Raw genomic sequence first — 24,734 nt, 5'->3', positions numbered from 1 at the left:
TTTGGATATTTACAACAATTTAGAGAGTGAATTAATTTCTAAAAAGACACTATAAATGAAAATAACAAAATAACAGCTTTATAAATTCTCCCGTTGTATGAACATTGAAAAAAATGCACTTAAGTAATCTTCACTAAAAAACTAAAAAGTGATGCATAATACATGGTTCAATTTTATCTATAGTGGCACGAAGCGTTAAGTGCATGTCTTTGTTTTTTTAAAGCTCCAAATTATTTTATTTTAAGCGTTATTTTTATTTCTAACTTAACAGCATTCAAATTTAGTTATTAATAAACTTAAAGTTATTCACAGTGCTTTCCTTAATATCTATAGATAATCATAATCCATAGGCATCTCAATTTTTTCAAAGAAATGCCTTCTTACACTAAGAAAAAATAAATGAGATCAAAACTAGCAGGATGAGGTAAATTTTACAGTTTTTGGAACTATGGGAACTCCAAAAAGTTCGGTTTTTTACCAAATAGCTTTGGTAATGATTTTGGTAAAATTAACAACAAAATATGATTTATTAATATGTCATATATTTTGTTAAATGTGATAAAATTTGGTAACTTTAGCATGATACTTTAGATCATGGCATGTGTGGTTATCGTGATACTTTAGATCATGGCATGTGTGGTTATCGTGATACTTTAGATCATGGCATGAGATGTGTGGAAAAAGAACTATAATTTTAAAAACTATAATTTCCGTAAAACTGTTACCGTATGAACGGAAAAATTTCCAAACGAATGGTTCAAATACCGTATATTTTGGTTTTATTAAATAGAATTATGGTTTTATTTTAACCAGAAATGCCATTACTATGCAGTATGGTAACTTGGAAGTATGGAATTGTGTTTTGCTGAAGAATTGTGTTTAATAAGACCTACAATATATTAATACTTATAATATACAATGTAAAGAACAATTTTTCGTATTTTAAAATGTATGTTAACTCTTTAAGTTTAATCACAACTAGTGCACAATGTTTTCCATCAGTGGCTTAATTGGTTAACATAATATGTCCTGAAACTATGATGAAATAGTAAAATGAATAGTCTTATATTTTGAGCATTAGATGTTAGATAAATTTGAAACTATTACTTTTTAAATGCAAAGCTTATAGTTTCTTCAAGGAATATTTAAAACAAACTACGAAGTTTTTTTAATTATTATTACATTTCATTTTTGTTTTTATTGAAATTAAATTTCTGAAATAAGCTTTAATGATTTTTGAAATTTTTTTTCATATTTTAACATTTTCCTAATTTAATAATATATCTTTCCAAAATATTTATTTTTCCTAAAATAAAAACTCTTACTTTTCATTGTAATAATTTCAATTTCAATTATAATTTTTAATTTGAATTTGTTCTTCTTTTTTTCTGTATTTTGATTTTAAAATTATTTTCTTTCAATCTCACATATTGTTTTCTTCACTGCAATGCTTTAATATCTCATAAAGTGTGCGATAAAAATTTACCCCGTGGAGTTTTTATTTATTTTCTTACTCATGCGTGACATTAAATACATATTCTTTTAAAAATATTTCTGCTCTTGCTAATAATTTTATTGTCTGAATTTTACCTTTTCTTTAAAAAAAATTTAGATTTTTACCATGACTTTCATTTTGTTTTTATTTCCAAGTCTAAAGTTGACTCACCGATTTCTCATCATTTAAGTAAGACATCACACATCAACGATGCACAAGTTTCTTTACCAAAACATTTCAAATTTTTTTTTCTTTTCTTAATTGTACATTTACAGTCAACCAAATGTGGCTCTTATTCCCACCTATTGTTCGAAAATAAACCCATAATAAAGATGCGTGAATGATTGATCTGTGTTCAACATAACAGAATAGTTTAAGTGAAAATTTATAGAATTTCTTAGAAGAGATTTTTAAAAACTATAAGAAAGATTTTTTCTAATGCACAGCATTCCTAGAGAAATATTCTTGATTTCTAACCTAATATTCCCAGTAATTGAGAGATCTGGCATGGTCTGTTGATTTCGGTGTGATTCTTACCTCCCATAGAGATGATTCTTTTATCTACAGCGATTGATCATCACAGTGGAATATGTTTTTTTTTAAAATTTATTTCGTTGAGAAATGTTTAACCCCTTCAGGACCAGCAGACGGAGAAAGAAGTGCTTTCTCAGACCCACTCTCTCCAAGTTTGTGCACACTAAGGAATTCGCTTTCGTAATAGTCACAGAGGTAATACGAGGTATACCGAATTGAGATAACGCCCATGTGATCTTGGACCTCTGGAGTCGCATTTAATACATGATGCCTTGGGCCATGAAGGGTGAATCAGTATATTTGATCACAGTTTTGAAGAGGTTAAATTCTGAAATGAAATGTGAGTTTAGAGCTGCAGTGGCTCAGAGAATAGAGCGCTTGCCTTCCAATGAGGTGATGTGTTCGAATCCCAGCGATAGCTGATTTGTACAAATTTCACCCCCAGCTCGCACTGACCAGGATGCTGACGTAAAATATCCTCAGTGGTGGACGGGCTATGGGTTAGAGTCTTCTTGCCGTGAGGCTATTTGTGGCAGGTTTTCATGGTTTTCCTCTCTATGTAACGCAAATGGGGGATAGTTCCATTAAAAAAGTCTCATAATACTTGATCCAGGAGTCCCCTAGTTTTCTGGTTTGGGTAAAAAATTACAAAGTTACGGAATTGAACGTTGGTAGTCGTAAATATTGGGTCGGCTGCTCAACAACGGTGATAAAAGAAAGAATTTTCGGTAATACTTTAAAATATAAGCTAAAAAATTACCAAATGAATTATTAAATAAAATACCAAATGGATATTTAATACTATATTTTTTTTTAACCAGAATAATTTTTTTATTTTTTATTCTATTTTATTTATTTGCTTTTTTAAGTCTGAAATATCATTACTTAACAGCACAAAAACCTAATCAGACTTTTTTTCAGTGGGCTTAATATTTCGTTGTTAATAATACTTATAAATTCTGGCTTATAATAAATAAATGTTTAAATCAAGATGTAATGTTGTTAACGCCATTTTTTTCCCAAACATAACTTATTGATACATTCATATGTTTTCATTATTATGATCAAAAAAGATAATTGGTCATATAAAAATTTCAGTGTAGTATGTACTTAATTGATTAGTATGACTTGTAGGGCATGTAAAAATTTTGGGATTTTTTCAGCCCTTTAGTTGGTAAGTAATAAAAGACATAATATTTTAAGATATTTGAATGAAAATATCGCGTGCTGTAAGTGACGGATAATTAAAATTGTACAAAATTACACTATCCGTCTTGTATTAGCATTTATAATGTACGATTCTCTCTAACATCTTAATTTTATTAAATTCTTAAACATTTTTTGAACTCTACTTAAATAAGTCCAATAATAATTATTTTAACAAGATTTCTTCAAACAAAATTTTTCTATTTTCTATTTTTTATTAATTTTTTTTGTATCGGAAAATAAACTTTTATTAGCAATTTGAAGAACAAATTGAAATAACGATTATAATTTCTGACGATTCATAATAAAACAAATTACAAACAATTATAATATGGATTTAAAACTACTCAACTATTAGTTGATAATTAAGCAATAAAACAATTCTAAATCAACCGCTTTTATTATTCAGCATTTTCTAATATTTCCGAATTGTTAATTTTCTAATAAAAGCGTTAGATAAACTCCAAGCTGGATTTACGCATTTTGCTACACATTTCCACAAATGAAAATAATTTATTTTCTGGTTTTACTACCCCGCTTTCATATCACGAAATTAAATTCAAATTAATTCGTGAAACTCTCCGCAAATAATAATCCCTGGTTATTCGAAATTAAAATAAGACTGAAAATCCTCAAGTCAACATGATTCTATGTTCCAGATTAGAGCCTAATATTATTCTTTAATTCTACCCGTTGAAAGAACTTGTAAACTCCCCCACAAAAGAAGATTAAGTGCCTACAAATAGGGGAGAGTGCAGCCTCATTCCAGACAGCTTAACCGGAATCCCCAAGTACACGCATTCTTGTTGGAATCGTTGTTACCCTCCCCCCCAAGAAGCAGCGCGAATCGCTATTATTTCCCCATCTCTTTCGAGCATTTTCATTCAAACCGATAGATGGCAGTAGTCAAAGTCATGGTATGCCTGCTGAAGTGTGTTAGTTCGCCGATAAGTATTGCTCCCCTCGGCAGCAACAGGAATTGGTCGTAATTTGTACGCGAATAGTAAAAGTTGGATGTGAAATCGTGCCGTTCGTCTTAGGAGAAACTTTTAACAGGGATGTCATAAATCAGAAGGGACATTAAGCATGTTATGCTTTTGAATGAGGCAATATTTTTCATCAGTTGACTGCTAACTTTGTATCAGGTATTTATTTTTTTTTACATACAATTTTATCTTTTTTCATTTTTCTTTCAGAAAATGTTCACCGAATTATGGAAGCGCTAATTAAAATAAGAAAAACTTTAAATTAAAAAATGAATAAATAAATAAATTTTTAATCAACCGTAACTATAATACTACTTTTTGATTTAGTTTTAAAAAAAAGTTTCAAAATTATTTGTTGTTTTTTATAGTCTTCATACTTACCAACGCCTCTCAAGCAATGAAATAAAACTTTTATGCTATTTTTTTATTTTCATTCATCCATAATTTTTTTTATGTTAAAAATTATATTTATTCCGTTTAATTTTTTAAATTTTCTTTATTTTATTTCATTATTATTTCTTTTTGAGAAGTCAACTTTTCTTTGTTAGGATCTTTTTCAACAACAAATGCAGTAGCGTATAAAATTAAAAATGCTAAAGTTTTTATTTTCATCAAAAATATATTTTCTTTACAGAGCAATTTAGATACCTAATAAAGGACAAGCATTTATTGACATTAACACTAATTAGTTAGTATTTTTAGGCGAATTTTTTTATTTGTGATGGTTCAACTGCATTTACCAATGCAACAACATAGAAATTTTTTAAATAATAGTTATCTACTATATTGAAATTGAGAAAACTTAAAACAAACGCATGTCATTGTTAGATGTTCCTTATTTTGCTAATTTTGATGTTTCATCTGTTACCCGAAATAAAAAAACTCTGAAGATTTTAAAAGTTGCCGTCCGCTTATATTAAATTTTTAAAAAAGAACCTAAAATTTTTAAGCTCTTGATTTTAAGCTATTTGTTATCATAGTAAAAATGCCAGAAAAAGTAGGTTCATCGCGATTAAGAGGTTTAGCTTTTTTTTCAGAATATTTTTATTTTCCTAACTTTTTACAGTTATTTTAATGTGAATAATTTTTTTTAAAATCAAAAACTTGTTATTTCTTGGTATTAATTATTGAATACATGCAGGGGTATTACTTATTACTTTCTAGAACTATGCTCGCATATACTTTGTGCATGATTCAAGAAACAAATGATGTTATTTTTTAATGATTTCTCAGGTATTTCTTTAATTACTTTTAAGCATACCTTCCAAAATACATGTGTTTTGTCACTTTACTTTTAGAAAAGGATTATATCTTCAGTGAAGATTACTCGAGAGCAATTTTTTTTTCAATATTTATATAACGGGAGCATATGAAGCTGTTATTTTCATCTGTAGAATATAATTCACTCTCTAAATTGTTGCAAATATCCAAATCTTTACCAGAAATTATGTATTCAAGTTAAGTGTCGAAATTGAATCAAGTTAAATCATATTATTGTTTCCAAATTAATGAATGAAAGGATGTTTCAAATAAAATTTTAAGTTATTTTAAACGAATGATACTTTTTCATTCATCTCTCCTCAGTAGGAATAGGAAAGCGTAACTAATATTTCTAACATTGAAAATTCGTTAAATATCGAAAGAAAAAACTGCCGTAATTTAATTTTAATTCATATCTAGATATTTTAGATATCAAGTTTTTTGAAGCTAGTGATTTTATTGCTTTTTTTGTAATTATCTAAATTATTACCAGAAATTATATAATCAAATTAAATGTCGAAATTGAATCAAGTTTAATCATGTTATTGTTTCCAAATTAATGAATGAAAGGATGTTTCAAACGAAGTTTTAAGTTATTTTAAACGAATGATACTTTTTCATTCCTCTCTCCTCAGTAAGAATAAGAAATCGCAACTTTTTTTTAGCATTGAAAATTCGTTAAATATCGTAAGAAAACACTACCGTAATTTAATTTTAATTCATATCTAGATATTTTAGAAATCAAACTTTCAGAAACTAGTGATTTTATTGTTTTTTTTTTAAATTTATTTTCTTTTACTGTTTCATTGCTATGCTCATCTTAAAACATCTTTCTTTTATTGTTTGTTTGTAGTATATTTATTTATTGTATTTTTAAACTGCTAGATCTGCAAACATCTTTTTTCAGTAAATATTCGATTAAAAAAAATCAATGTCATTGAAATAGTGTAAATTATAACAGTTTATAACTAGAGATGAATTAGTAGAAACTGCGTTAAATATAAAAACAAACCTAGACTGCTCAAAATGTAATAAATGGATTTCAATGATTGTTTGGATTATTTTGTGTAACATAAAAATACATTCAAAAACTATTATTTGAGCATTGCCATTGTTAATATTAATTATTTTCTGTATAGATATATATTTATTGTTGCCATTAACTCATGTTAGCATTTGTTAATACACACTCGCAATATCAAATTTTTGAAGCTATGCTTATTTTAGTTGAGTAACATAAACGCTTAAAATTGCGAAATTTTCTTTACAATGATTATTGATTCATATTTTAATGGTTAACTGAAAACATCACGTATATAAAATAGATAAAATTTCTTCAGTGGTCTATGACTGATCATATTTATTCGAAGACGAAGGGATGACTATTAAAGGTTTTTATGTTTTCCATCTCTATGTAAAACCAATTTTGGTTAGTTTCGTAAAAAATATTTTCTTATAAAAATCGACTGGCCTAATATTTCACTCAAAAATTTTGCTTTTGAATTTGCTTATAAAATTTTAAAATTTTATACAAAGAAAAAGATATTCAATACTTGACCCACTGTTCATCATTGGTGATGAGTCTAATTTAAATTAATAAAATTATTCATATCTCTTAGCAAATTATTTGGACTTCTATGTTATCCGGCAATTTTTGGATAAAGTATAATAATATATACTGACTATCGATATCTCTTAGCAAATTATTTGGACTTCTATGTTATCTGGCAATTTTTGGATAAAGTATAATAATATATACTGACTATCGATAATTAATAGAGAAACTGAAAACATTTCGCTCATAACTAGCTCATGCTTATTTTGACTTTTATTTTGATGGTTCAAAATCTCTCTTCATCTTCTTAAATAACTTTATGTAATTAAATAATTTAGGAAAATGTAAATCATCTTAGCATCATAATCAGATGAAAGTTTTCTCTTTTATGTTATTTTATGTAATATGATATTGCATTGATTTATGAAATTTTTAGTACGACCATATAGTTATTTATTACCTCACTAATTTAAACATTATAAGGCTATTCATATGTTTCAAACAACTATATAGTTAATAATGCATGCATAAATGTACATTTAAAAGCTAATGATTTTATGCGTATTTGTTTAAAATTTAATTTTTTCCTTATATTTTAAAAGCAATTTAAAATGTCCAAACTTTGCTCTTAAGTTCACCAAAAGATAAAATATTATAGTTCTTTTGATTTTCTCCGTAAAATACTCTCTATTTTTAAACAGTATTAACATTTATTCGAACAAGTACGCATATATCGCAAACGTAGATTCAAGAAAGAATTTATTTTATGTTGATATTAAAGTCCCATTGTGGGAAAGCAGTAATTTTATGAACGCCAAACTCAACAACCCGTTAAAATATATCATATTTAAAAAATAAAGCATGCATTGCCTTTTTTGAGTGTAAAATAATTTATTTTGAACTATTTGTATCGAATTATAAACAAAAACTTCAGTGCGTATTGTTCAATTACACTTCATATTTTTTTCTCATATTATTACAGTGGGAATTGAAGAATTAATCATTTATAAGAAATCGGCATTTGTGGATAAGTGCCAAATGCTGGTCATTCTTCATAAAAAATATTTCCTCTTCTTTCGGCATTTCATCAAATCATTTATCCGAAGAGGACAGTCTTTAGTAGCTTCTAAAGAAGTTTTTTTTCTTTTTTTTGGGTAAAAATTTACCTAGTACGAAAAAAATTCTTTTTCTTCGACCCTAATTAAATCAGCATAGTACTTTATAAACATAATGTTAACAGCTACATAAGGATATTAGAAATATTGTTTATTATCAGAAATCATTTTATAACTCAACAGTTTATAAGGGAAAAAATCTTAACTAACATATTGAAAGCATTCAGAATTTTTGGACTTAAGAACACGTTATTTTTTAATTAAACTAAAGATCATTAGTTTATTATTACACGTATTTAAATAAAGATGTTTTATTTAAAATAGTATGCATTGTGCAATGCTTCCTAATGATTATATACATTACATTTAAAAAAATGATTTTCTTGAAATAATTTAAATGTGATTTAACATGCAAATTCATGTTTTCTGTTCAAATGCTCATAATTATCGCGAGCAATAGCTTGTTTTATGTTTTAAAAATTCTTTATTTATAGCATGTAAACAACAAACAAGAAAAATGAGACAGCATACTTTAAATTAGCTTCCAATTTGATTATAGGAAAACAAATTTTGTCTAACTTGGCTATAAAAGAATATAAATGTGATTTTTTTTCGTGGTAATAATTTTTTGCAATGAAAGCTTTTTTATTTTCTTTATTAAGCGGTTTTTGGGCGATCATGCCCAAAGTTCAACCCATGGTGTCGTCCAACTAACAGTGATCAGCGAATGTTGAAGTTTTCATTTTATTCAATTTAATTTCATTTTATTTCTCACTTGTTTTTCTCTTTGTATTTCAACAAAATGAAAAAAGTACGTTTTTTAAGAAACATATATATATTTTTTGGCTAAAATAAAGAAGCATTTTAATTAGAATGTTAAAAATCTGAAACACTTTTTACAAATTTAATCTGAGTTGTGTTATAAATAAAAGATATGTGTAAAACAAAGTTAAAAGAAAATTTTTATGAAACCAAAACTTTTGATCAAAAAAGCATCAGTTTTTGACAGTTAAATTGTTTTAAAATTATTATTTTTAATCTCAATTTAAAAACCTTAATTAAACTTTAGTTTTTAAAACTATTATACATAGTTAACAATAAGTAATTTTATTACTTTTTTTGTATTAAAAATCGCATACAATTGCGTGTAATAATATTTGGCATTCATTTTGTAAGATTGTTTGATTAAGATTTTGTGTCAAAGGTATTGTTTTTGTAAAGTACTTGTAAACAAGAATTGCAAAGATTTTGTTTGCGTCGTATAAAGTATATTTCCAAAAGCAATGAAGCAATAACAAACCTGCTAATTTGTTTGGTAAAAAAATTATTTATTTCTAAATTTACACAGTTTTTATTAAACTTTTTTGTTAATTCGCAAAGATCACCTATAAAATATCAAATTGTTCAGTAATTGCATAATCATTTTCTTTTTTAATTTTAAGGACATTACCTTTCTACACGTTTTTAAAAGTGTATTCTGGCAAGTTTTTTTTTACCTCAATTTCAAATATTTGACTAAGTTCTAAAAATTAGCTTTTGATTAAAAGTAAGTTTACTAAAATAAAAAAAAAATGGCGAACACCAAACAATTAACGAAAAGTTGTTTTTAATATAATCTTGAAATTTATTTAAAAATATAAAACGTTATCACGTATTACACATTAACTACTTTAATTTGGTCAGAAATAATAATTTATGAAAGTTTAATTTATAAAAGTTTAATTTATAAAAGTTTAATTTATACAAGTTTAATTTATTTAAGTATCATACTTGTTTTTCTCAGGTCTGCTTCGTTCGATTCTTATCTAACACGCCACAAACTATGCGACAGAGACGTTTTTAATTTCTCAAAAATGTATGAAACATTTATAGGCATTCAAACAACCTGTAACCTTTCAAACTTGCCATTACACTGGTTAACGTTGACTAATTTACACGAAATATGCCACACAAGCCAAGCGTTTTCATTTATGCTGCAGAAACCTTTTAAATTTTTAATCCGTTTATCAGTTTAGTTACTGATCTGCTAATGAATGATGTAAAAATTATCTTAAATAGAAAATTTTACAATACATTTTTGAAATTATTATGTATGAGGTGGTCGATCTGTTAAAAGATCAGAGTACATAGCACTGGAACATTTTTAAGAGTTCTTTAGTATTACTAATTTTTAAAAAACTGAGGTATGGTCTCGGCGTTTGAGTGTGCTGTGTAAAATGTGTCTAAAAATTCAAAATACGAAAAATTTTACCATATTTTGACAACTAAATGCTGTGCACATTGATTTTATTTTTGAAACATACGTAGTTTAATTTCAAACTGCAGAATTTTTTAAAACTTTTTCACGAGCACAAGTAAAATGGGTTAATATTTAATTTATTAATGTGCTTCAAATAAATTTAAAAAAATACAGTTTTTCTACAATGAACCATGCATTTAAATGCGCTTATCACTGCAGTTGAAGGCATAAAATGTATCACAGGCTATAATTTCGTTCTTGCACGAATGAAAAATTCAGTCAAAATTACCATACTGTATAGTAGTGATATTTCTAGTAAAAAAACACATAATTCTTAATAATAAAACCCATTAATAAAAGCAAAATATATGGCATTTAAACCATTCATTTGGTAAATTTATGTTTATATGGCAATGGTTTATCGGAAATTCTTGATTTCAAAATTATGGTTTCTATCACCACTCATTTAGCAAAAAATACAAAACTAAAATGCAAATTTAAGAGAATAAATGTTTTTATGCTATACTAAAATATCATGATAATATTACCAAATATTACCGCATTTACCAAATTTTTCACATTATATAAAACCATATTTTGTTGTTAATTTTACCAAAGTAATTGCTAAAAAGCTTTGGTAACAATTACCGATCTTTGGTAACAATTACAGGGGAATTTGCCACATTCTGTTAGTTTTAACCATACATTTTTTTTCTCAGTGTTCATTACAAAACATTTATTGATCACATTCATACAGAAAAATATATAATTGAAAATTTTAAAATTTGCGCGAAATTTAGACAAGTGAATTACAGCTTTCAATCAAACATCTTAAAAGTATTCAAATATTTATGCAATGTTGCTCTTATCTATGATTGACTAGTAACTATCATTCACCGAAAAATTACGCACATAAAATTTCTAACATTTTTTTATACAATTTATAAAATTTGTTACATTTTAAGTTCTTCATTTTTTTAAAACCTGCTCATTGTTTAAGTTCTATAGAGTACTAGACATTTCGCATACTTAACACCTTTGTAAACATTTCATCGTCACTGCATAATCTAATGTAACATTTATGTAAAAAGCGTTAAAAACCACAGAAGAGCAAAAGAGATAACTTTCCCTGTCCAAAGATAATCGCCGGTTCTATGGACGAGTGCACTCCAAGTGCATTCATTAGTAGAAACTGGCCAATAAAACTATATCTTTTGAAGACCCAATGACGTTCATTGTGTGATTTGATAATTTGCTTGGAATTAAGGATTTCAACTGGATATGTAATCTTATTAATCCACACACATGTTTTTCAATAGGACTTTAAATGCGCAATACGTAGTACATCAAAACAAATTTTTATTGAATGCACGTAGCTAAAATTTGCCATTGATGTTTATATTTATGTTTGAGATATGATTAAGATTATTGTCATTATTTTGTATGCTTTTGCATTTTAGATAGTTTACTAAAGGGATTAAAGTTTAATGTATGTGAAAAATGAAAAATATTCCTTTCAGCGTTAGTCCTTTTTGCAGTAGACAAACCTAAGTACAATTAAAGTCGTGAATACATATTTAATTTGAAACTAGTGTTAAAAATAATTATTTACTGACTGTTGACTGTAATACTGATTTAGGGAATTTTTGGCTTATTAAAAATGAAGGAGATCTAATTCGTTTTTATTAGAGTTTGACCTTGGAAAATTGAAATATTCATTATCTTTAATTCTCGATATTGAGCATAATATAATATTTAAACTGTAGAACTTTTCATGCTATTTTTTAAAATTATTTATATTTATCATGAATTTCGTAACTTCTATAGAATGCATTTGATTAACACTAATTGATTATTAATAAGAAAATCATATTTAATAGTTTAAACACAAATTGTTCTAATACACCTTTGTATCTCGACAAAAATTAGTTCAAATTCAATTGAACTCTTTCATTGTTACCTTCGCTCTTTTTCAATTTTTTCACAATTCCATGTTAAGAAAGAATAAAAAATATTTGTTTTTGCTTTTAAAAGATTATACAATATATTCTATAAAATTAAAATATTTCAAAAAAAGCATAAAAATGATTTGTGACTGACTATACTGAGAAAAAAATTATGCTCAAAACTACTAGAATATGGCAAATTTAATCTTGTTTCTGGCGCTACAGGAATTTATATTTTTATTTATATTTATACATATTTTTACTAAAGCACTTTAGTAATAAATTTGGTTAAACTTACAGTAAAATATGGTTTGATAATATATAATAAAATTTGGTAATTATATCATAATACCTTAAAGCGCGGCATAAAATAAATTTATTTGGTTTGGCTTTTTAGTTTTTAGTTGAACTTAATTTTCCTTTTGTTTATGTTTTACTAAATGCGTGGTAATAAGAACTATAATTTTGAAAACCAGAATTTGTTGTAAAACGTTTCCATATGAGCGGAAAAATTACTAAATGAATGGCTTAAATACCGTATATTTTGGTTTTTAATACCAGATTTATTTACTTACTTATTTTTTTTTTACTAGAAGTGTCATGACCATACATAACCATGGCGGTAATTTTACCAAACAAAAAAAAAACAGTTCTCCGTGTTTAATTGAAAATTTATAAATATTAACAAACTAATTTTCATTAATCCTAATAAGATCATTTTGATGATTTCCGTTGTAATAATTATTCTTTGTCTTTATGTTTTTTCTAGTTGAAATTTAATGAACATAAACATTAAATATATAAGGTCATGTAAAGTAATTCGGTTATTATATTAACCTTTTTCATTTTGTCACATTCTAACACCATGAAATGTTTAAATTGTGGTAAAACTTTGCTGTTTAAATTATTTCCTTGCTAAATAGCTTATTATCTTTTCTAGTTTAGTTTGTTTTTATAAATTCTTTTACGGAATAATGTCAGATGAAATAATGACACAAAGAAGAAGAAAAAACACCTAAATATTATGTAAATGCATGACTTTCTGTAACATTTATGATATATATATCTATAAATATGAATTAAATATTCCATGTATTCTACCATTTTACTTCAGTTCAGAAAACTTTCTGAGAAGTTGTTCCATTAATTAATATTGATACTTGGAATGAGGTATTAAATTTTATTACTAGGGATTAATTTATTTACTTTTCTGTAATTATTTAAAACAGTCGCAAATTTTAATTAAGAATAGATAATTTCAATTTCAAATTATTTGCAAGTGTATACATTTTTAAATACAATTCAGCCCATTCCTCACTTAATAAGAGGCGAACTCATTTTCAGTTCTTAAGAGATTAGCATTTTGAATTAAGTTTCAAATATATTAAGATCAAATATTTTTTTTAACAATTGTTGAATAAGGCAGGAAAAATACCGAAAAAAATAATATAAAATTAAATTGTTTTATATTGATATTGTTTTCTTTATTTATAGAAAAATGTAAACATCCATTGTTATTATGTTGAAACAAAAAAAGTTTTGAAAAGTTTTTGACATTTGCAGTAAATTATACTCAGTAAGAAAAGGGATTTTGAATTTTTTTAATATTTCCTTGAATTTGTAAGTAAATTTTTTCCATTTACAAATGAAATGAACAAAATAAATATTTAATTTTATAAATGATTTCATGAAGAGAATTTCGCAGCGAATATAAAAACTTACAATAAACAATGTAAAGAAAGTGCCCATTAAGAAAAAAAAATACTTAAATTATCCTGATAAAAGATTTTAATATTACTATTGTGGGGTTTCCATTGAAAAAAATATCTGAATCTCAGTATGTGGATGTAATATATATATTTTTTAATTTTTTTACTTACATCACGAATCTTAACTGTAATAAAATAAATTTATGACATGTTATGGTATTCCTCGAGCATTACAGTATAAAGTTCTACGTATTCTTTTTTTTTAATTTCCAATATATAAAAGCTTGTGCTGATATTAAGATTCTTTCTTTTCTCGTATATTGCTAGTGGCTTAGTGCCAAAAATATTCAGTTTATTTGCAATTTATTTCAATGAAGATATAGTAGTCAAAGAACTTTTATGTGAAGGGCAAAATACTTAATGAAGAAATGCGATTTTATAAATAATTATCGTAAGAAACTGAACTAAATAAAAGTTATAACGTGATTTATACCAAATAAATGCAAGACTTTTGGAGATTGTTTTTGCAAGAAAGTTGTAGCTATTGAATACTACTGTCTGAGGAAATGCCAAGTTTGAACAAAAAGCTAAGGTTCATCTTTAAAAATGTGGTTTTATTATTAGTGCTAAAATACTATCATTAAGAATGAGTTTATCATGTAAAATAATATGTAACATGGCACATTTTATCTTTGATAACAATGCATTGCTGCGATTAAAATTGTTATGGAAGATTTTTCATCTTCCATAATATATATGAAAATATATATGAAAAAGCATTGAATAATTATGGGCATTTAATGGATAATTTTACATCCTACATTGACATTTTTGCATCCTACATTGACATTTTTATATCCAACAATTATCTCAAAAAGTAATGGTGTTTGTCTAAAAAGACAATTATATAAGTTAAAGAATAATGTCAAAAAGTAATTGTGTTTTCTGAATTCTTAGGATATAATAAAAAATACGTTTATGCAATGCAGTTTTAAAATTGCTATCATCAGCACAGAATTACTAAAATCCTTTAAATGGAAAGAGAATATATCTATAAAAATTGCATGTAACTGTTTGTATTTTACGAACAACTATCTAACTAAACTTGAATCGTGCTTCATACAAAAGTATACAATAGATTAAAAGTGCTCAGTTAAATTGTAGCAAACATTCGTTACAATTGAGAATTCTCCCCCTTGACAGTTATTTGTCCGTTTTTCGATTGCTTTGTTGGCACTATGACAATACTTCATATTACAAAAAGAATTTTTAAGCATATTGTTTGTTTTGTATCAATATAAACAACTAAATTGACAAAAAGCAAATATATTTAAATTGTATTCAGGTCTTTTTTGTTATAGTTTAGGTGATAAATTCTTGGATCTGCGGAATTCTATTTAGGTGGTATTTTTATCAGAGGCTTGAGTAGTTTGTTAAAATATATATTTGAGAAATTAAATAAAATAACAGATACTGTATTCCTGAGATTTATATTTTATTAAAGAATGAAATTTTAATTTAAAGTAAATGTGTTACTTAACTACTTATAATCAAAACGCGTTATTCTTTTCCTCAAATGCAATAATAATATCTTAAGAGTGGCAGAGTTTTGAGTTTATGATTTTGAATTGAGTTCACTATTTCGTAAGTTAATTAGGTTATTTATTTCAAAATTTGAAACAAACTGTTCACTAGTTGAATTAGCATTCGAAACCATTAAACTTTTCTTTTTATATACATATATAAAAATACTTACTTTTTAAACTGTATATGGAGAAAAAAAAATTATATTAAATTATATGTGCCGTGTTGCAGTGAAAATTCTGGTAAAAAAAACAAACAACACAATTCTGGGTAAAAAAAAGCGAAACATACGGTACTTAAACCATTCATTTGGTAATTTTTCGTTCATATGGTAATGGTCTAATAAACTTCTAATATAAAAAAATTCTTAATGTATGGATAACTGAGTAGATGATTAATCTATTTCACTATTCGTTGAGTACTACATCTTGTACCTTTCTGGCTAGCAGTGTACTCTGAAAAACAGTATGATCTGAACTGCCAAAATTTCGTAAAATTTACCATGTTTCTGTTTCTATGTGAATACCAAAAAGCTCGCTAATATTTATCGAAGCACTTTCGTAACGATTTTACTAAAATTAACAATAAAATATGATTTTATAATATGTGATAAAATTTGGCAATTTTATCATGATACTTTAGAACATGGTATAAAAATCATTTGTTTTGTTAAATTTACTTTTCAGTTTTGTATTGTTTACCAAATGTTGATAATAAGAAATAAATCAGAAAACTAGAGCATCCAGTAAATCATTTTACCATATGAGCGAAAAAATTACCAAATAAATTTAAAAAAAAAACAGACTTTTGTGTAATTAATATGTGTAATTAACTTTAAAAAAAAAACAGACTTTTTTTATTTATTTTTCATTATCAGAGATGGGATTACCATATAGTTCGGTAATTTTACCAGAATTTTTTTTCTCCGTGTGAGTGACTGCATCTTTATATGCCCTTCTGGTTAGCAGTGTACGATTTACCGTTTTCAAGAATTATAGTTTTTCCCATGAATTATTTATATATTTTTTTAAATTGAAAAAATAAGAAAAAAATAATGGAAGATGGAGGAATAGTAGAGTAAAAATAATGGTTAAAAATTGAATTGCAACAAATCGAAAGTTAGATACTAACAATGAGAAAACTGCTTTAAAAACCAATCATTACTCATCAAGAAGTTTCAAAAATAAAATCTCGCCTGTTCAAACAGCTCTAATTTATTAAACAATTCTTTGTAGTCACTACTTTTAATCCAGCTTGAATTTGAATAATTATTACATTCATTTAGTAAACAAAATTAATCATTTTTGACTATTTTGAGCCAATTTTTTTTTTGTTTCGAAAGTCACTTAAATAAATTCTTTCTCTTTAGATGTTATCCTTATTTTAGAGATAGAATGCTTTTCTGCTGGATTCTGAAAGGCACTTAAGTTAAACTTCTTTCTATCAGAGTTATCTTTTTTCTTTGAATTGTTTGCTTAATAATTATAGAAATGGAAGAGATAAAAATTCTTCATCTCTGACATTTTATTTTTGACGTTTAATTTTTATTACCTTTAATTCGTTTAATAATAGTAATCAGATGAAGGAATTTAAAAAGCAGAAACAGTGCAAGTGTACTGAAAACCTTAAGTTTTTTAAAATCCTAACTACAGCATTTAATAATTCAAAACGTGTTTAAGCATTTAATTGCTATTACACAAAAAGTTAAACAACAATAGAAAAGCTTGTATGACGTAAATAATATTTAAAATATAAAGTAGAGATTTTTAAAACTTTTTTTAAATGTTTAATATTATTTTTAATGTTTCCCCTTTTTTCACAATTTGCTAATGCATATAAAGTAAATATATTTGTGATGCCAATAAATAAGACTTACTTAATAAACATTTTAGAATGATTGGGTTGTAGTTATCAAATTATAAAAATGAATGTATGAAGAAATTAGAATCACCACCTTCACCATTTAGTGTTGCCATCTTCTAGCTCTTCTTTTTACACTGTAAAAACTATGATCTCACGTATTTTCGAATTTGGTTTTGAATAACGTAAAACATTGTGTGAAGGAAAACTTTAACACCCATAATTGAAAATGTTTGCACCAGGCTCACGCGCATTCACAGAATACTTGAATTATTTTCCCATCCAAATACCGCCACTTTTGACGTAATTTTAATATCGTCAATAAATAGTTTACAATCGAGTAAGAAATGGATGGAACTTTTTGTTGTCTTGCACATCTATAAAAACAACAACTCACTTTTTCAAAATGTATTCAGTATGAGTATTTAATAGTGTACTGTGATATTTCAAACTTTTTTTTAACTTTTAAATTTTTAATATTTGTTATTATTTTTATTTATTTGTTTTTTGTTGATCATAACATGCTATAATACAATGTATTTTGTATATCTGAAAGTTCAGTTAAAATTTGCCCGCAATAGTACAGGAAAAATCTATTGTGTTACTTCGTGCTGTCGCAAAAAAATTAATAAAAATAAAAATGCTGTTTATGTGTAATTAACTTTTTATAAATTTTTTTTTACTTTTTTTGCCATAAATTGTTTAATATCGTCTTTTAATTTACATAGCAACGATGCCATTCATTTTTGTTGAAAGAAATCTCTAGTCATTTCTTAACAAAAAGAGTAGAATGTTTACTTCAACCTTCATAAACAACTGTTTAATTGTTACTCTATTTACATCATTTAATTATACTAATTCATTTATTTTATTTTTTCAACTTTGCCTCTATAAAAAGAAAGGTAACTTAAAAGAATAACACAATGATTAAGCAAGAAATGTTAAAAGGCACTTTATAAATGAGGTTAAAATTTTCGATTCTAAGTTAAACTTTAAATTGAAATATCATTTAAATTAAATTATTTTTAACTTGTTAGATGCTTTTAAAAAAACTATAACCCATTCTTCAGCATAAAAAACTTATTTTATTTTAGTAAATAAATATAATATTTGTTTTCAATATGACGCACATTGCTATACATTTATATTATCACACATAACTAATATCGTTAATGGTTGATCATGAATAACTGATATATAAAAATATTCAAATATATAAAAATAATCAAATATATACTTATATATTGTTGTATGATATTTCGATGCACCGCATGAAGCATGACATAAAGTTTTATTTCGTTTTATAACGTCTATTATAAAAGAGCAAATATACATAAAGTTACCTCAAAGTTTTTATGTATTTCTAAACTAAAAAAAGGAACTCGTCAAATCTGACACGTATTTCTTATCAGACTTCGGAAAAAAATTTTTTGCCAAAGTTAACCGGTTGAAATATTATTTAAATTAAATTATTTTTAACTTGTTAGATGTTTTTTAAAAAAACTATAACCCATTCTTCAGCATAAAAAACTTATTTTATATTAGTAAATAAATATAATATTTGTTTTCAATATGACGCACATTGCTATACATTTATATTATTTCGTTACAATTGAGAATTCTCCCCCTTGACAGNTTAATGGTTGATCATGAATAACTGATATATAAAAATATTCAAATATATAAAAATAATCAAATATATACTTATATATTGTTGTATGATATTTCGATGCACCGCATGAAGCATGACATAAAGTTTTATTTCGTTTTATAACGTCTATTATAAAAGAGCAAATATACATAAAGTTACCTCAAAGTTGTTATGTATTTCTAAACTAAAAAAATTAACTCGTCAAATCTGACACGTATTTCTTATCAGACTTCGGAAACATTTTTTTTGCCAAAGTTAACCGGTTGAAATATCATTTAAATTAAATTATTTTTAACTTGTTAGATATTTTTGAAAAAAACTATAACCCAGTCTTCAACATAAAAAACTTATTTTATTTTTGCAAATAAATACAGTATTTGTTTTCAATATGATGCACATTGCTATACATTTATATTATCACACATAACTAATATCATTAATGGTTGATCATGAGTAACTGATATATAAAAATAATCAAATGTATAAAAATAATCAAATATATACTTATATATTGTTATATTCTATTTAGATGTACCACATGAAGTATGACATGAAGTTTTATTTCGCTTTATAACGTCTATTATAAAAGAGCAAATATACATAAAGTTATTTAAAGGTTTTTATGTATTTCTTAACTAAAAAAAAGTAACTCGTCAAATCTGACACGTATTTCTTATCAGACTTCGGAAACATTTTTTTGCCAAAGTTAGCCGGTCAAACGCGATGAATAATATTCCACATGGTCGACTGAGCTTGGTTTAGGGATGTCCGCTTTGAGCACATCAACCGCCAAATAGATTGAGGAGTGTTGGTGGATAAGGAAAATTCATTGATATTTTGCTTAATACAGAAGCGGTTCCTTTTTTGTAGAAAATTCTATGCTAGAACATAAATTGTATGTTGGTTAACGTGATAGAGCAAGTTAAAATAAAAGAAGGCATTAACAGGCAATTTCAAAACAATGGATTTTTTTAAACAATTTATTACCTTTTACAGCTGTATGCATTTTCATGAAATGTTTTAAATGGATAACATGAAGTATTGACATGAGATAAATCTCAAGGAATTTCTTTAAAATACATTTAAGCAAAGCATTATTTTTACTAAAATTGATTATTAACCGAAAGATATTTTTAAATCTTGTTTGGCGCCCTATGTGTTAACATATTACCTATGCTTCATCGTAATTTAATATACAATAGTGTTAAACAATATATTTGGGCAACGAAATTTCTAATTACACTCTCAGATCATCAAAAAAAAAAAAAATCTGCTCAGCGTTAAATCACAATAACGGCCCTTTTATTATAGCACTATGTAAATTTGATGTAATCTTTATTAGGTTTTACGGCAAAGAATTTTAAACGAGTCGATCAAGACAGTCGGGAAAATTAATTCAACGTTAAACCATGAAATCTTTCTTTTTTACCATAACACTGTGCAAATTTCTACAACATTTGTGGGGTTTTAAATTCAGCCATATTTCCGTTAAAATTAAACCATAGTGCCATGCCATGCACTCAAATTTTATTAATGCGATAAGGGGGTTAAAATAAAGCATTCCGGTAACAGCTTGTTGTAAAGATCGTGGATTTAAAGGTTCCCCACTTTTGCGCTAACGACATTACTTTGTCCTGCTCTCAGACAACCGTTACTTCCCACATAAGCTGGTACCCTTCGATTTGAAGTTGGGTGGACTTCACGTTGCCGCTGGGGATTGAACCCCAGGTCTTCACGAGGACAGTTCAGTGCCTTAACCACTGAGCCACTAATGTGGCTGAATTTGGCACAATATTATGATTAAAGGAAATTTTGAACGGAATTATAGTTCAACACACTCAAAATCTTCTATTAATATTGTTCTGTTATGAATTATTACATATATAAACCTTTTCTAACTTGTTTTGCAATATTTCTCACTTTTTTATCGCGATTGAGTTGAGACTAGTATTTAGTCATATCACTAAAAAATAAATATTTTGTCACATCATTAAAAAATATTTACTTTTCATTGCTGTTAATTGAAAAATGTAAATTAGAGTTCTTTAAAATTAACAAAAAACTAAATAAATTATTGGACAAATTTTCCATAAAAAAATAAAACATTTTAATAAAAACCAAAGAAACAAAGATTTTAATAAAAACCAGAAACGAAAACTATTCATATACATGATGAAAATTAGCTATTTTTTTTCTGTTTTGTCAGATAAAATTTCTCTTAACTTATATAATTACCTTTTTTCAGTGTTTGTTGTCAATTGCAAAAGTGTTCCTAACGGTTTAAATAGACTAGTTAAATAAAATACAAACAAAATTAATTTATATGATGATTACGTCGGACGAGTTTTTCGATTTTTATCGAGTACTTGAGATTAATGACCGTAAGAGAAAAAAAGGGGGATACAAAATCGGTTCTCAGAAACCAAGTCCAAACATTAATAAAGGTAATCATTTAAACAGGCGTAGAAGATCTTGTAAGTCAACAAAATTTGTCATCTTGTATTTATTACGGTGTGTGTCACCAGATGGCGCTTACAAGTTTGTCTTAATCATGGACAGTTTTCTTCGATAAGCGGAGAAAAAGTTTTGCAGGCAGAATTGTCAAATTCCTTTAGAGAAAGTTAATCTTTAAACAGGTTAGAATTTTTATTTTTAAAAAGTAGATGGAAAATATTAGTATTTTACGAAAAATACGTTACAGAACTTTAATATAATAAATTTTATCTGCAATATTTTTTTTTAAACAAGAACTTTTGAAATATTTATTTAATTAATTTATTTTTGTCATATTTTTTTTTGTTTCGTCCTTATATTTGCAAGTGATAATATCTCATTTTTAGCGATTTTGAATTTATATCATATTAAATTTCTACAGTTTTCGTGCCTGCAGTTTTTGATTATAGTTGCATTTTTCATAGTTTCTTCTAGTTGCTTGATTTATTAATATTTAATTTCTATGATTTCTTCTGTGCTTAAAGTTCTTCCTTTCAATCACAACCTTTAACGATAGTTTCTCCTATTTATTTTAATTTGAAATTAAATTTTAAATTTAATTTTAAAAAAAGATATAACGAAATCTTCAATTACTATTATTTGACAAAAATTTATCGTAGTAACATGAAGATCTTCACACCTAGGAAAATTGTTTATATTTACTATTGCTAAAAATTATGTATTTAAAAGAATAATTCATGTAATAATACATCGTGTTTAATACTAATATCTTCCATCAACAATTTTGTATGGAAAGTTACAAATTTTAATATTTTTTTATAAATATTCACATTATTAAATATTAATATATTTTATTTCTGTAAAATACGTTTTTGAACATTCAAAACATAAGATGTAAAGTTTTTTGTTTCCAATTGCAAATATAAATTACTTAAATTTCTAATTAAATCTGAAATTAAATCTGAGTAGAATAAAAGAATTTTTGAAATGAACTTTTATCTTAGTATTTTTTTGGGCTTTGCAATCTCAGATAGATTTAACAAATTGTTTAATTATAATAATACTCTATTTTCTTACGCAAAAAATCGCATACTTCTTTGTTCACCTGGGATTTCATACGATGATCTAGTTTTTTTATGTCTAATTTCGAGTACACTGTAAAATATACTGGATAAAATTACGGTAAAAATACCGGCACTCAGAGATCCAGTATTTTTTCCAGTGAAGTCTACGTAAATTTTTAAGGAACAAATAAACTGATATACCGTAATTTTTACAGTAATATCTAGTATAAAAACACTGAATCACTGTAATCAAATAAATATGAGTGCAAAAAGTACCGTATACAATTTTCCGGTGAAAATGGATTACAAGCTAAAATCTATTCTACGAATTGAGTGCCAATACTTTGTACCGCAATTTTGTCCAGAATTTTTACACTGCAATAACTTTAAGAATGAATTTGTTCTCATGCCTATGTTCTTATAAATCCTTTTAAAATGAATCTAATTTAAAATTATGAAGATTAAATTTTAATTGTTACGAACAAGTGCAGTATAATATAAAGAAAACCAAAAGTTTTAAAAAAAAGTATCATTCATAAAGAATAAAAATTCATCTTCGATCTTTGAAAAGTATCTACAATGAATTAAATTATACCCAATATGGAAGACAAATACGCAACAAACTAAACAAAATAATATATAATTATTTTATTTCAGTTACTCAGACATTTCAGCTAAAGGAATGAAACACAACAATTTGAAGATTTATTTTTTAATCGCTATTGCAATTTAACGAACCACTTGAATAATTTCCATCCACTTTTCTAACATATTCCATTGAACCTGCCTGAATAAAAATTTATTTTAAATGCAATCTATGGCTGTACTTTAGCGCAGATAGTTTGATGCTTGTTATAGTGTTCATGAAACTCGTGTTCAAATAAATACAAATAAAGTAAAAAATATGTGTGAGAGACAGCATCAACTGAATAGCGGGGAGAAATGAGTAGATCTTCATAATCAGCTAATCATTTTATTTTTATAACCGGTGCGGTGAGAAAACGTGCTGATTATCTCGAGTCAACTAAGCATTGAAGCTAGGGACCATCTGCAAAATTAAATACAGAAAAAAAAATTACATTTCAGCTTCTGAGTACGAAGCTAGGCCTAAACTAAGGTTATTGTTCTATTATTTTATTTTATAGTAATTAAATATTTGCGGTGACTATTTTTTCTATTAGTTAATGATAATATATTTTGAACAGTTGACAATACTAAGTGATTTTAGTTATAATGTATGAGATTTCTTATCAAGAAGATTTCTATCAGTGAAAATATAATAAGAATGCTCATCTAATTTTACCCCATGAAGGATTAGTTTATTTGTATGGGATCAGCATACAATTAATCGAGTTAAAAAAGTATTATTTCCCTGAAACATATTTTTTATCCCTAATTTAGAGATGTTCATTATTGTTCCAAATGTAGGCTTACAACTTAAGGTTAAACTTAATAACCGTTTAAAAGTATGTAAATAACATTTACTTTTATTATAATGTTAATGTAAAATAGTGGCAAGTAAATATTTTCATACAGACATCCAGTATTTATGTATTAAGAACACTAAATATAAAATTGTAAAACATTATTACCAAATAAGAAACAGTTAACGAGTTTTTATAGCAACCAAACATTAAATAGAAATTTGATAAGCAAAACTATAGACGAACTTCCAATGCTGACTGAGGAAATATATTGTGGCAATAAATCTTTAAATACTATTTTTTTAAGGTGATTATGAAAAAAAAGCAATTTATATTCACAAATAGCTATTAAAAATTGAAAATAAATATTTGGAAGTTATAACCATTAGTATGAGCGAAAAGATTTGCTTTTAATAGAATAATTTGAATTTTGGACGAAAAAAAAAGTATTTTATGACTAAACTGACTATTATGGGGCTAGTGAGCGGTAACAGGCTGGTATACACCGCTCTAATATATATATATATATATATATATATATTGGCGATCGAAATGGGCTGCAGGTGGCGTAGAGCAGAACTCTTTTCCTATGGCAACACTTCACATGCTTTCCCCATTAGCGTGTGGGAAGTCATAGAGGAAGGAAGTACGT

The 24,734-nt window shown here is 26.1% G+C and overlaps 1 protein-coding gene across 2 annotated transcripts in view; it reads left to right on the top strand.

Moving 5' to 3' along the window:
• Positions 1-4,139: 4,139 nt before the first annotated feature.
• The window catches only part of LOC107457482 (toll-like receptor 6), a 150,592-nt gene continuing 129,997 nt past the window's right edge, over positions 4,140-24,734 (top strand). The window contains exon 1 of one of the 2 annotated variants that reach the window (XM_016075649.3): positions 4,140-4,380. The gene's annotated coding sequence lies outside the window, so the exon portion shown is untranslated. The remainder of the gene's footprint in view (positions 4,381-24,734) is intronic. The other variant, XM_016075648.3, reaches the window with a different exon arrangement.

This window comes from Parasteatoda tepidariorum, chromosome X1 (genome assembly GCF_043381705.1).
Source record: "Parasteatoda tepidariorum isolate YZ-2023 chromosome X1, CAS_Ptep_4.0, whole genome shotgun sequence".
NCBI lineage: Eukaryota > Metazoa > Arthropoda > Arachnida > Araneae > Theridiidae > Parasteatoda > Parasteatoda tepidariorum.
The sequence above is the reverse complement of the archived record's forward strand: the minus strand, read 5'-3'. Positions and strand labels throughout refer to the sequence as shown.